The 14260-nt window shown below is 42.2% G+C and overlaps 1 pseudogene; it reads right to left on the bottom strand.

Annotated features, from left to right (window-relative positions):
- Positions 1 to 14260, bottom strand: part of LOC137316688 (zinc finger protein 585A-like) — a 188808-nt pseudogene that overhangs the window by 12707 nt on the left and 161841 nt on the right.

The following is a 14260-nucleotide window of genomic DNA, read 5'->3' on the forward strand; positions in this document are numbered from 1 at the left end:
CCATCTGTTTCCCATTCTGGTGCCTGTTCCTGCACTGCCTGTGGACCCCATTCCCTCTGACCTTTCCCCCAGACCCACTTCCTTTGCTCAGACTCGGAAAAATTCCAATTGGGGAAAGTTTCCATCGATTTTTGTATTGGGAATTAAACCAGATATCTGCGCATGCGTGACTCAGCCCCGCCCCCTGCGCTGATTGTTGGTGAGCAGAAGAGCGCATGCGCGCTCCCCTCCCCCAGCTCGGCCTGTGGGCGCCATTCCCTCAGTGAGCGGAAGAAGATGGTTTAAAACAGCCGGGAATGGAGAGATCACGGCCCCCGGGGGAAGGGAGCAAAGAGCAGCCTCGTTACAGCAGCTCATCGCTTCGGGACCGTGTCCGCAGATGGGCTCAGAGATCGGCATTGAGTCCGGGGGAAGGTCAGGGGGAGTCCGGGGGCTGTTTGTAAGAGGCGGAGTGGATCAGGAACTGGTCCCGGAACATGGAGTGAGCGGGGGAAGGGAGAGGTCATTCTCGGGCTGTGTGTGTCCAGGGGAAGGGAGAGAGAATGGGAAGAACCTGCTATTTAAAATCATTGCTGCTTTCTCTCCCCAAACCAGTAGTGAATGTTCCTGGTTTAGTTCCAGTCTCACCCTGTTTATTGTTATTGGACAGTGAAGAGTGGAAACAGAGCCGGACAGTAAGGATGTGGGGAGTTGCACAAAGAGCATCAATTGCAGGCATCAGGTGAGAAGTGTGAAGGACACATTTTAAACAGCGGCTGTTTGCTTTCAGTTGAACGGTTAGTCCCATGGGAGAGGAGATGAGAAACCTGACCTGGACAAAGGTCCCTGCCCCATCGGGTAGTCCAATTCATGGATCAGTGGAGGGGTTGGGTTGTGTCTGGATGTCACGAAATTGTTTCAAAATCGCCCAACACACCTGGTGTGCAGAAGCTGAGTGCTGCAGTACTGCAGTGGAGTCAGACACTGACACCGTTTGTATCACTGGTTTTCATTTGTGGATATTCAAAATAATTATTAACAGAGATATTAAACTGATCACTTCTGTATTTTCTACCTCACCTGTTCTTGAGTTACAAAATATATGTTTCTTTTTACAGGCAAACCCTTGAAGGAGCCAGAATGAATGTGAAGTTTCCTCCATCCGAGGCAAAGGAACATTGCAGCCAGCTCCTTCTCACACACAGTAAGTACATTATCACTCACAGAGCACGGAGTCACAGACAGGTCATCAGCTCCACAGTCTCAGACAGCAGAAGTATTCAGTCCCACACTGATCCCAAGTTCCAGAGACACATTTTCAATCCAACAGTCAAACAGAGCAGGTGAGGCAGACACTGTTCCATTTCCCCCTCACTCAGTCCCGCTGACAGGTGGATACAAAAATCCCAGTCCAAAGTCATGCTTTCAGATTGTCAATTTCAATAAAGGATAACTTTAGCCATGAATTAAATCCCAGATACCCCAAGATTCCAATTGTATGCTAGCCCAAAACTCTCTCACACACACGTGAGTTTAATACATGAAGTATCCATTCGAATTGTGTACCATTCGAATGCAAATTGCAAGTCCAAAACTCATGTGCAGTATCAGATTGAGAAATGCTGTGACAGTGTAACCTGAGAAACACATTAGATACCAGTTTATAATAAACTCATTGTATGAGATTTAAAGATAAAGTGTCAATTCTGTGAGCACACATTACACACGAGTCCAAAAATCTTATAATAAAACTTAAAGATGCAGTATCAATTCCTTCAGTGCAGACTGATCTACACATTATATACCAATTCAAAAATGTCACCATATCAGGTTGAAAGATATATTATCATTCACAACAACACTGACAGAGATACAGATTTAATAGTAGTCCAAAATCATACAAATTATCTGATTAAAACCTCCAGCATCAAATCCTAAAGTGTATCCATATTTACCAATTAAATAATGAGAAAAACTACTTTAACATTAAGATATTAAAGCTACAGTATTGAATACCATAATGTAATCTGAGAGAATAATTATGGACAGATACAGAATGAATCTCACACTCAGATACAGTACAGAGACACACAAACACAGAATGAATCTCCCACTCACATACCGTACCAGAGACTGACAGATGCAGAAGGAATCCCAAGCACACATACAGTACTAGAGGTTGCCAGACACAGAGTGAATCCCACACTCAAGTATGGAACCAGAGATGACAGAAACAGAATGAATCCCAAACGGGCTGACAGTACCAAGGACTGACAGATACTGAGTTCATCCCACACTCACATACAATACCAAGGACTGACAGATATGAGTTCATCCCATACTCTCATAAAGCACCAGAGACTGACAGATGCAGAAAGAATCCAACACTCACATACAGTACCAGAGACTGACCAATACAGAATGAATCCCTCACTCACAACCAGTACCAGATGCTGACAGATACAGAATGAATCCCACAGTCACAAAGAGAATCAGGAACTGACAGTCACAGAATGAATCTCACAATCACACTACTACAGACTGAGTGACATTTTACATACCAGTTCAAAGATATCATTGTGTCAGATTGAAAGATATAGTATAAATTCCATTAGTGCAGACTGAGCTACATATTAGATATATTAGTAAATACTCATAGAGTATTATACTGAAATAAACATTATCAATACCATTGTTTCAGACTGAGCTACACATTACATACGAGTCCAAAAACCTCATAAATGATCAGACTGGAAGATACCGTATCAATTCTGTTAGCACTGCCTGACCTGTACATTACATACTGGACTGAAAATCCCATACAATATTAGACTGAAAGATGCATTATCAATTCCATCAGTGCAGACTGAGCCACACATTATATAGCAGTCCAAGAATCTCATACCCTATCAGACTCAAAGATACAATATCAATTCCATAGCACGTACTGAGCTCCATGTTACTCACCAGTCCAAAAATCACAGAGAATATCAGATCGAAAGATTCAGTATCACTTCCATTATTGAAGACTGAGCTACACATCTCATTCCAGTCCAAAAATCTCATACAGTGTCAGACTGATAGATACAGTATTAATTCCTTTAGTGCAGGCTGAGCTACATATTACATACCAGTGCATAAATCTCATACAATAACAGATTGAGATGCAGAATTAATCCCATTATTGCAGACTGAGCTAAACATTACATACCAATCCAATAATTTCACTGTGAACAGATTGAAAGGTACATAATCTCTTAACTCTATTGTGAATGATAAAAATGTAATACTACTCCAAAGCTCACACATGTTTGATTAAAGAAAATCGAAAAGTGTATCTATATTTACAAATTAAACACGAGATGAAGAACTGTATATAAATTAAAGTATTAAAGATACAGTTTCAAATTCGATACTGTAAACTGAAATAAGAATACAGAATGAATTCAGACTTGCACATTGTCTCAGAGACTGAATTACAGAATGAATCCCACACTCAGATAATGTAGCAGAGAATGGCAGATCCAGAATGAATCCCACACTCACACACGGTACCAGAGACTGACAGATAATGAATCCCACACTCACACACAGGAGCAGAGACTGACAGATACGGAATGAATCCCACACTCACTCACAGTACCTGAGACTGACAGATACGGATTGATTCCCACACTCACACACAGGAGCAGAGACTGACAGATACAGAATGAATCCCACACTCACACACAGCGCCTGATACCTGCAGATACAGAATGAATCCCACACTCACACACAGAGCAGAGACTGACAGATACAGAATGAATCCCACACTCAAACACAGAGCAGAGACTGACAGATACAGAATGAATCCCACACTCACACACAGTACCAGAGACTGACAGACACAGAATGAATCCCACACTCACACACAGTACCAGAGACTGACAGATACAGAATGAATCCCACACACACACAGTAACAGAGACTGACAGACACAGAATGAATCCCACACTCACAGACTGTACTGGAGACTACAGATACAGTATGAATGTCACAGTCACATTACTACAGACTGAGTTACACTTTACAGACCAGTCCAAAGATCTCATTGTGGCAAATTGAAAGATACAGTATCAATTCTATTGGTGCAGACTGAGCTACATATTAGATATATTGGTAAATACTCGTGTGATACTGAAATAAACATTATCAATACCATTGGTACAGACTGAGCTATACATTACATACGAGTCCAAAATTCACAAATGACCAGACTGGAAGATATAATTTAAATTCTATTAGCACCGCCTGAGCTCAACATTATATATCAGTCCAACAATCTCATACAATTTTAGACTGATAGATACAGAATCGATTCAATTAATGCAGACTGAGCCACACATTATATAGCAGTCCAAGAATCTCATCCCGTATCAGACTCAAAGATACAATATCAATTCCATTAACACAGACTGATCTGTATGTTACTCATCAGTCCAAAAATTTCACACAGTATCAGACTGATAGATACAGTATCAATTCCTTTAGTGCAGGATGAGCTACATATTACATACCAGTCCAAAAATCACCTACAGTGTTAGACTCAGATACAGAATTATTGCAGAATGAAATACACATTACATACCAGTCCAGTAATTTCACTGTGAACAGATTGAAAGGTACATTATCATTCACAATCGAGTTCAGAGATTAAGATGTAATACTACTCCAAAACTCACACACGTCGTTTGATTAAGGAAAATCGAAAATGTATCCACATTAACAAACTAAATGCTCGATGAAGAACTGTATATAATTTAAAGTGTTAAAGATACAGTATCAAATACGATACTGCAAATTGAAATAAGAATACAGAATGAATCCAGACTTGCACATTGTCTCAGAGACTGAATTACAGATTGAATCCCAAACTGAGATAAAGTAGCAGAGAATGGCAGATACAGAATGTATCCCACAACAGACAGTACCAGAGACTGACAGATACAGAATGAATGCATCAATTATATATAGTACCTGGAGACTGACAGATGCAGAATATACCCCATGCTCACACTCAGTAACAATGACTGACAGATACAGAATAAATCCCAGTCTCATATACAGTACCAGAGACTGACAGATACAGAATGAATGCATCAATTATATATAGTACCTGGAGACTGACAGATGCAGAATATACCCCATGCTCACACTCAGTAACAATGACTGACAGATACAGAATAAATCCCACTCTCATATACAGTACCAGAGACTGAAATATACAGAATAAATCCCACTCTCATATACAGTACCAGAGACTGACCTCTACTGGCGGTAATCGACAACTGTAATGAGGGAACAAATTCACATGATCTGTCATGGTTGCAGAAACAGGACAATGTGCAATGTGAGGAAAGTTTCTGTCTGTAACTTTTACTCTCGTATTTTTGCATTTTTTGACGGTGAAAAATGAAGACAATTGATTCATAATCAAGTTTTTGTTTCACTCATTCGATAGTTGTGAATTTGCCCCATTATATTTCACTGTATATTGCACAGTGTTTGTCTCTGATTTCTCAGGATGATTTACATTGCTCCTCTACCCCATTTAGACTCTTATTTTCCAAGCAGCATGTGGCCTCCTTATTCCCCCCAGCGAAATTCCCCATCTCACACCTTTCTATATTGAAATTCAATGGCCATTTACACGGCCGTTCTGCAAGCTGATTTTGTCCCAGTCTTCCTCAGTATAGACAGTATCCCCTCAATCAATTACAGAATTTAACACAGCATTACAAGTAGTGTTTGGTCCAACAAAATGTACTTACAGCTCGTCTCCATTCCCAGTTTTTCTAAATCCCACCCGTGCAATATAATGTGAAGAATGAGTTTATCTTCTGTCCCTCTCTCATCTGTAAACTTCAATGACCCGGGGTTTGGGGACATCTACTGGCCGGAAGCAGAACTGCAACAGTTCGGAACAAATTGCTGAAACCGGACAATGTGCAGTGTGAGCGTGTTTGTGATTTGTGGCAGGTATTAAATCTGATTTTTTTTTAAACCCGCCCATTAACATTTCTTGTTTGTTATTGAACAGTAAACAGAGCCGGACAGTAAGGATGTGGGGTGTTATACAAAGAGCATCTATTGCAGGCATCATGTGAGAAGTTTGAAGGACACATTTTAAACAGTGGCTGTTTTGTTTCGGTTGAATGGTTCATCCCAAGGGAGAGGGGATTAGAAATCTGATATGTGCAAAGCTCCCCGCCCCATCGGGTCGTCCCATTGATGGATCAGTGCAGGGGGTGGGCCGTGTTTGGATGTCACTAAATTGTTGTAAAACAGCCCAACACACCTGGTGTGCAGAAGCTGAATGCTGCAGTACTGCAGTGGAGTCAGACACTGACACTGTTTGTATCGCTGGTTTTGATTTGTGGATATTACAATGATTATTAACAGAGAGATTCAATTGATCACTTTTGTATTTTCTACCTCACCTGTTCTTGAATTACAAGAGATACTTTTTCTTCCAGAGGCAAATCCTTGAAGGACCCAGAATCAGTGTGATGTTTCCTCCACTCGAGGCACAAGGAACAGTGCAGCCAGCTCCTTCTCGCACACAGTATGTATATTATCACTCACAGAGCACAGAGACACAGACAGGTCATCAGTCCCACAGTCTCAGACAAGCAGAAATATTTAATCCTACACTGATCCCAATCCAACAGTCAAACAGAGCAGGAGAGACAGACGGAATTTCCATTTCACAACAACTCAGTACCACTGACCAGCAGATAAATAATTCCCAGTCCAAAATTACACCCACTATCAGATTGAAAGGCACTGTGTCAATCTCATATTAGTTCAGCCTTAGCTACAAATTAAATACCAGATAGAACTGACACATGGTACCGATTGATAGATACAGAATCAATCACAATAATGTACCCCGAGATTCAAATTAAATACCAGCCCACAACTCACACACATTATGAGCTTAAAGATGCAGTATTCATGACAATATTGGACACTAAGATATAAATTAGATACCAGTTCAGATGTTGCCCATATTTGAATCACACATATGTCCAAAAATCTCAGTGTCTGAATGAAATGTACAGTTTCAATTCCTTTACCGGAGACTGAGGTGCACATTAGATACAAGTCCAAAATTCTCATACAGTATCAGATTGAAAGATACAGTATCAATTCCATTAATGCAGACTGAGCTACACATCACATACCAGTCTAAAAATCTCTGTGTCAGATTGAAAGATACAGTTTCGATTTGATTAGTACAGACTGACCCACACGTTACATACCAGCATACAAATCTCACACAGTATCTGACTGAAAGATACAGTATCAATCCCATTAGTGCAGACTGAGCTGCACATTAGATACCAGTCCAGAAATCACATTCTGGGTCATGCTGAAAGATGCAGTTTGAATTCCATTTGTGCAGACTGAGCTACACAACAGACACCAGCCCAAAAGTCTCTGTGTCAGATTGAAAGATACAGTATCAATTCCATTAGTGCAGATTGAGCTTCACATTATATATGGTCCAACATTCGAATACATTATCGTACTGAAAGATACAGTATAAATCCTATTCATGTTGACTAAGCTACACATTGCAAACCAGTCCAATAATCTGATCAACTCATGCTGAAAGGTACGGCATCAATACCATTATTGCAGACTGAGTTATTCCTTACACACAAGTCCAAATACAGCACACAGTGTCAGACTGAAAGATACAGTATCAATCCCATTAATGCAGACTGAACTACACATTAAATACCAGTCCAAAAATCACACAGTGTCAGCTTGAAAGATAAAGTATCAATTCCACTAGCCCAGACTGAGCTACACAATAAATACCAGTCCAATAATTTCACAGTAAGGTATTGAAATGTACATTATCATTTAAAATAGTCTTCACAGAAATTAAGATATAATCCTACATCAAAACTCACAAACATTGTTTGATTAAAACAAAATCCAAAAGTGTATCCATAATTACAAATTAACGCTAGACAAAGGACCATGCATACATTCATGTATTAAAGACACAGTTTCATGCAACATACTGCAACCTGAAATAAAAATACAGAACGAATCCAGACTTGCACTTTGTCCCAGAGATTGAGTTACGGAATGAATCCCACACTCACACACAGTACCAGAGACTGACAGATTCAGAATGAATCCCACACTCACACACAGTACCTGAGACTGACAGATACAGAGTAAATCCCACACTCACATAAAGTACCGGAGACTGACAGATATATTATGAATTTCACACTCACACACAGTACCTGAGTCTGACAGATACAGAGTTAATCCTAAATTCACACACAGTAAAAGAGACTGACAGATTCAGAATTAGTCCCACAATCACACACAGTACCAGAGAATGACAGATACAGAGTAAATCGCTCACTCACATACAGTACCGGAGACTGACAGATACAGAGTAAATCCCACACTCACATGCAGTACTGGAGACTGACAGATATATTATGAATCTCACACTCACGCACAGTACCACAGACTGACAGGTTCAGAATAAATCCCACACTCACACACTGTACCGGAGACTGACAGATGTAGAATCAATCTCACACTCACACACAGTACCAGAGACTGAAGAGAGAGAATTAATCTCAAACTCACAGACAGTACTGGAGACTGACAGATAAAGAATGAATATACAGTCTGACATCTACTGGCCGTAAGGGAGAACTGTAACAGAGTGGAACACATTCACATTGTCTGTCGTTGTGACAGATTCAGGACAAAGTGCAATGTGAGGAAATAGTTTCTCTCTGTAACTTCTACTCTCGTATTTTTTCATATTTTGACAGTGAAATATTAAGACAATTGATTCAGAATAAAGTTTTTGTTTTACTCATTCGATAGTTGTGAATTTGCCCCATTATATTTCACTGTACATTGCGCAATATTTCTGTCTGATTTCTCAGGACACGATTTATATTAATACAAATAAACCGAACTGAAACAGAAATAAAAACTGAGCACAAAGCTGGAAGTTTTAATCGCGACCGTCAAAGGTGAAAGGGATAAAATAGAGAGAAAAAAATACCAAAAATGCTGGAAAGACTCAGCAGGTCCGGCAGCATCTGTGGAGAAGGGAAGCTCGGGTTAACGGTTCAGGACTATGACCTTTCTATAGATCAGACATAATTTAAATAAGGAACGGGAATCAGCAGAGGGAAAGACTTCAGAAAATCAATTAATTTCACTGAATCCGGGCAATTGTGTCCAATATCCACAGTACAGATCAGGGGAAATAATAATACAAAGGGACAGAGTTAAATTCAACATTATGGGGGATATAAATGAGCTTTAAAAGTATTTTTTCAAATGTAAATTAGACCCGTTTGTGTTTTGGAAACACTATCCCTCTGAACAGCATCAAATTCGGTTCCAGTCTTGGTGTTTCTGAATTAAGCGAACTGGGATTCAAACCTGTTGGAATTAACTGTTTGGAAGGCAGCTCTGCTCACCATTATAGCGCCTTAGTTCACTCAGAGGGAGAAATAGAGTGTTTCTGTGGAGTTTGGGTTTTGAGTTTCTGGCACTTTAATCACAGACAATAAATAGTTCCCAAACACCAGCCCCTGAACAGACACAACAAGCTGGTGGAATTTCTCATTTATAAATATTAAATAAGGAAACGGCCAGGAAGATTTCACAAGAACAATTGGGGAAGCAAAGAGGAACTACGAAATTAAATTATCAAGGAATATCAAAAGAAATAGTAAATTATTCTCCAGACGCATAAATAAAACAGGGAAAATCAGAATAGCTTCAGTGCCACCAAGGAATGCACAAAATAAACTCACAGGTAACGTAAGTGAAATGGCAGAAATCTTAAATGATTACTTTGCCTCAGTATTTACCCGGGAGATTAACAGGGTGAACATGATATTAGAGGAAGAGGTCAATAAAGATATCAAGACATTTAAGTTAGAAAGGGTGGTTAAACTCCTGGTCCAGATGGATTCCATCTGCACATATTAAATGAAGCAAGGAAAGGGATAGCAGAGGCACTGTTACATATATAGAAAAAATCATCACAAAAGGAATAGTGCCAGAGGACTGGATGACAGTTAATGTGATTCTTATATTTTAAAACAGGAGATAGAACAATTCCAGGGAACTATAGACCAGTTAACGAAAGGTCGGTGGTAGGAGTGATCATGGAATTCTTTACTCAATGAAGCAATAAAAAAACATCTGAAAACCGAAAATATAATAAAGAATAGTCAGCACGGATTTCAGAAAGGGAAGGTTTAACAGTTTGGCAGAAGGTTTGACAGTTTAAATTACAGTTCAACATAACTTATCTGCTTCTCAATTCTATTCCTCGAGAAATAAACTTCTGTTTGCTTTCTGTGGCCTTATCAACTTGTGTTGCTACTTTTAACGATTTGTCAATCTGTACCCCTAAATCCCTTTGCTCTTCTACCCCATTTAGACTCTTATTTTCCAAGCAGTATGTGGCCTCCTTATTCCCCCGAGCAAAACGCACCACCTCACACCTTTCTATATTGAAATTCAATGGCCATTTACACGGCCTTTCAGCAAGCTTATCAATTCTTCTTGTATTTTGTCGCAGTCTTCCTCAGTATAGACAATACCCCCTAAATTAATTACAAGAATTTAACACAGCATTACAACTAACGTTTGTTCGAACAAAATGTCCTTGCAGCTCGTCTCCAATCCCAGTTTTTCGAAATCCCACCCGTGCAATATGATGTGAAGAATGAGTTTATCTTCTGTCCCTCTCTCATCTGTAAACTTCAATGACCCGGGGTTTGGGGACATCTACTGGCCGGAAGCAGAACTGCAACAGTTCGGAACAAATTGCTGAAACCGGACAATGTGCAGTGTGAGCGTGTTTGTGATTGGTGGCAGGTATTAAATCTGATTGGTTTCTTCAGATATCCAATCAGAGAGTGAAAGGAAAAGGTGACGTTGCATCACTCCGAATGAACCAATCACAATCATTGCCTTCCTCCATCCCTTATTACCATAGGGCTGTGGGGCTGCCTATTTAATCCGAGCTCGGAGCGGATTTGGGTCATTTCTGGGTCTGAAATTGAGTTTGAAAATGCCTGAGGACAAGAAAGCAGCTCCCAAGAAGGGCGCCAAGAAAACCTTGAGTAAAGCACCAGCCAAGGGCGGCAAGAAGCGGAGAAAGTCGAGGAAGGAGAGTTACTCCATCTACGTCTACAAAGTGATGAAGCAGGTTCACCCCGACACCGGCATCTCCTCCAAGGCCATGAGCATCATGAACTCCTTTGTGAACGATATTTTCGAGCGCATCGCGGGTGAGGCTTCCCGCCTGGCCCATTATAATAAACGGCACACCATCAGCTCCCGGGAGATCCAGACCGCCGTGCGCCTGCTGCTGCCCGGGGAACTGGCCAAGCACGCCGTGTCGGAAGGGACAAAGGCGGTGACCAAGTACACCAGCTCCAAGTAAAACTCCACAATGTACTGAAAAAAAATAAACACAAAGGCTCTTTTAAGAGCCACCCACACTCTCTCTGAAGACGCTGTACCGACACCTCTGTATGGAATCATTTTACTGTAGATAGTTTGATTCTAACTGTCTCTCGATAACTCTTGTGTTTTTGTAGTTTCTCTTGAAATCTGGAAGATTCTCATAATCACAGCCCGGTTTAATCTGTGTGTCGCTTTTTTATTTAGTCCCAATAACCAAAAACGTATCCCTGATCCTCTCATTCCCGTTCATTTTCCACCCCTTCCCCCGCATCTGCCCCTTCAGAGCCGTTTTAAGGCGGTGGATTAGACTTCAGTCATTTCTTTCTCCTTTTCACGTTTGTTTGTTCATTATTCGGGAATATCACTTTCAGAACCGCAATCCTTTGTAAAGCAGCAACCCTGAAAGGGACTTCACACCGAGGACAGAATCGTCTTAAGGCTCTGTCACAGTTCGACTTCTTACACCAGGAGTCTCAGCTCCGGTTTCGATCGCGCTGCAGCTCCTGTGAACAGGGATCAATCCACAATCTGTGGTTTGTTACTTTTACAAAGATTGAGCTGGAATCTGTCCCGTTACAAAATGGGACTTTATTCCCGCCGGATTGAAAGCGAACGGTGAATGAAGTCCGATTTTAACCGGATTGTAAAAGATTCTGGAAGTTGTGACGGGAAATGTGGAATAACAGAGTAAAAGGAGAGAGATTTTTAAATCTTTGTCTTTACGCGACATTATTAACTAAATCCGCTTCTTGTGTTACAAATATATTGGCGGGCTTTTCAAATTTCAAAAAAAAACGGTTCAGTTCGGTATTTTCCGCGCTTTTCTCAATACCAGCTATTGATTGGTGAATAAAACAGCACTCTGATTGGGCTGTTCGGTGAACCAATGAGATTGAGAACAGATGCACCAATCACAATTGCCCCCACTGTACTCCTCCAGAAGGTATAAGATGGGCGAGTGCGGGAGGATTTCTTCATTCTTTGTGAAAGTGTTTGTGAGGTTGTGGAAATGTCTGGAAGAGGAAAAACCGGCGGTAAAGCTCGGGCCAAGGCCAAGTCTCGCTCATCCCGGGCCGGACTGCAGTTCCCTGTGGGCCGTGTTCACAGGCACCTGCGAAAGGGGAACTACGCTGAACGTGTGGGTGCCGGAGCCCCGGTCTATCTGGCTGCTGTGCTCGAGTATCTGACGGCTGAAATCCTCGAGCTGGCCGGCAACGCGGCCCGGGACAACAAGAAGACCCGCATCATCCCCAGACACCTGCAGCTGGCCATCCGCAACGACGAGGAGCTCAACAAGCTGCTGGGACGGGTGACCATCGCTCAGGGCGGGGTGCTGCCTAATATCCAGGCCGTGCTGCTGCCGAAGAAAACCAGCACTGTGAGCTCCAAGAGCAAATAAAGCGGCCAAGATTTAATCTGATAACCCAAAGGCTCTTTTCAGAGCCACCCACTGTATCTATGAAAGGGCTGGTCGCTGTCTGTGGGCTCAGGAATTGATTTCAAAAGGACTTGATTCTGATTCCAGATTCTGATTCCAGAAACTAACAATAACTTGTTAAACACAAATGATCCATATCGGTCTGTTGCAGTACTCGCCTCCGGACCGCAGATGTCGCCAACCTCCAATAGATTGAAATTTGCAGTTTGTCTGGTGAATGAGACAAAATACCGGAACCGTCAGAATTGTCAACTGGGTGGGTGGGATAGAGAAATACCAGGGTCGCTTTTTATTACAGTTCCGTCGTCGGATAACACTGGTAGAGTGTTGTTATTTTACCCAGATTTGTACAAGAGATGCTGACTAATGTGCTGTTTATTGTATCAGCGATTGCTGAATTAAGAATGTGAGTGAAATTTGTGTTTGGATGTGAGTGAGGTATTTATTCTGTCCCTGTCCGTCTGAAATCAGCTCCCTCCACTTTATACATTTCCCATTTAAGCAAATTTCTCACGGCCCTGCCATTTCAACCCAGGAGATCACAGCTCTTTCCATCGCCGATTTGGTGGCTCTGAAAAGAGCCTTTGTTGCACTTGGTGCTGAAGCCGGGTCGGGTTTAGGCGCGCTCCCCGCGGATGCGGCGGGCCAGCTGGATGTCTTTGGGCATGATGGTGACTCGCTTGGCGTGGATGGCGCACAGGTTGGTGTCCTCAAACAGCCCCACCAGGTAAGCCTCGCTGGCCTCCTGCAGGGCCATGACGGCCGTGCTCTGGAAGCGCAGGTCTGTCTTGAAGTCCTGAGCGATCTCTCGCACCAGGCGCTGGAAGGGCAGTTTGCGGATCAGCAGCTCGGTGGATTTCTGGTAGCGGCGGATCTCCCTCAGAGCCACAGTGCCGGGTCTGTAGCGATGAGGCTTCTTCACTCCGCCCGTGGCTGGAGCGCTCTTCCGGGCCGCTTTGGTAGCCAACTGTTTGCGAGGAGCTTTACCGCCAGTCGATTTGCGCGCCGTCTGCTTGGTCCTGGCCATTTTCTGAACAGATCTCAACACAACCTGAGACACAGAGACTGTTAATACGGAGTGCGCTCTGGGGCCGTCTTTTAAAGGATCTAAGGGGATCCGCCCCTGGCTTCTGATTTGCTGACGACCAAAACCCTATCAGGGAGTGACCGTCCCGGGCCTGTGATTGGCAGGTTTGTACCGAGCTCTGACAGTCAGACCGAAACGGCGGGAGGTATTGGGCCCCAATTGGCTGAGCTGAAATTAATCATCAATTTCAAAAAGCCCGCCAATTTCAGAGCATCAAATAACAGTTT

The sequence above is a fragment of the Heptranchias perlo genome, unplaced genomic scaffold, assembly GCF_035084215.1.
Source record: "Heptranchias perlo isolate sHepPer1 unplaced genomic scaffold, sHepPer1.hap1 HAP1_SCAFFOLD_60, whole genome shotgun sequence".
In the NCBI taxonomy this organism is placed as follows: domain Eukaryota; kingdom Metazoa; phylum Chordata; class Chondrichthyes; order Hexanchiformes; family Hexanchidae; genus Heptranchias; species Heptranchias perlo.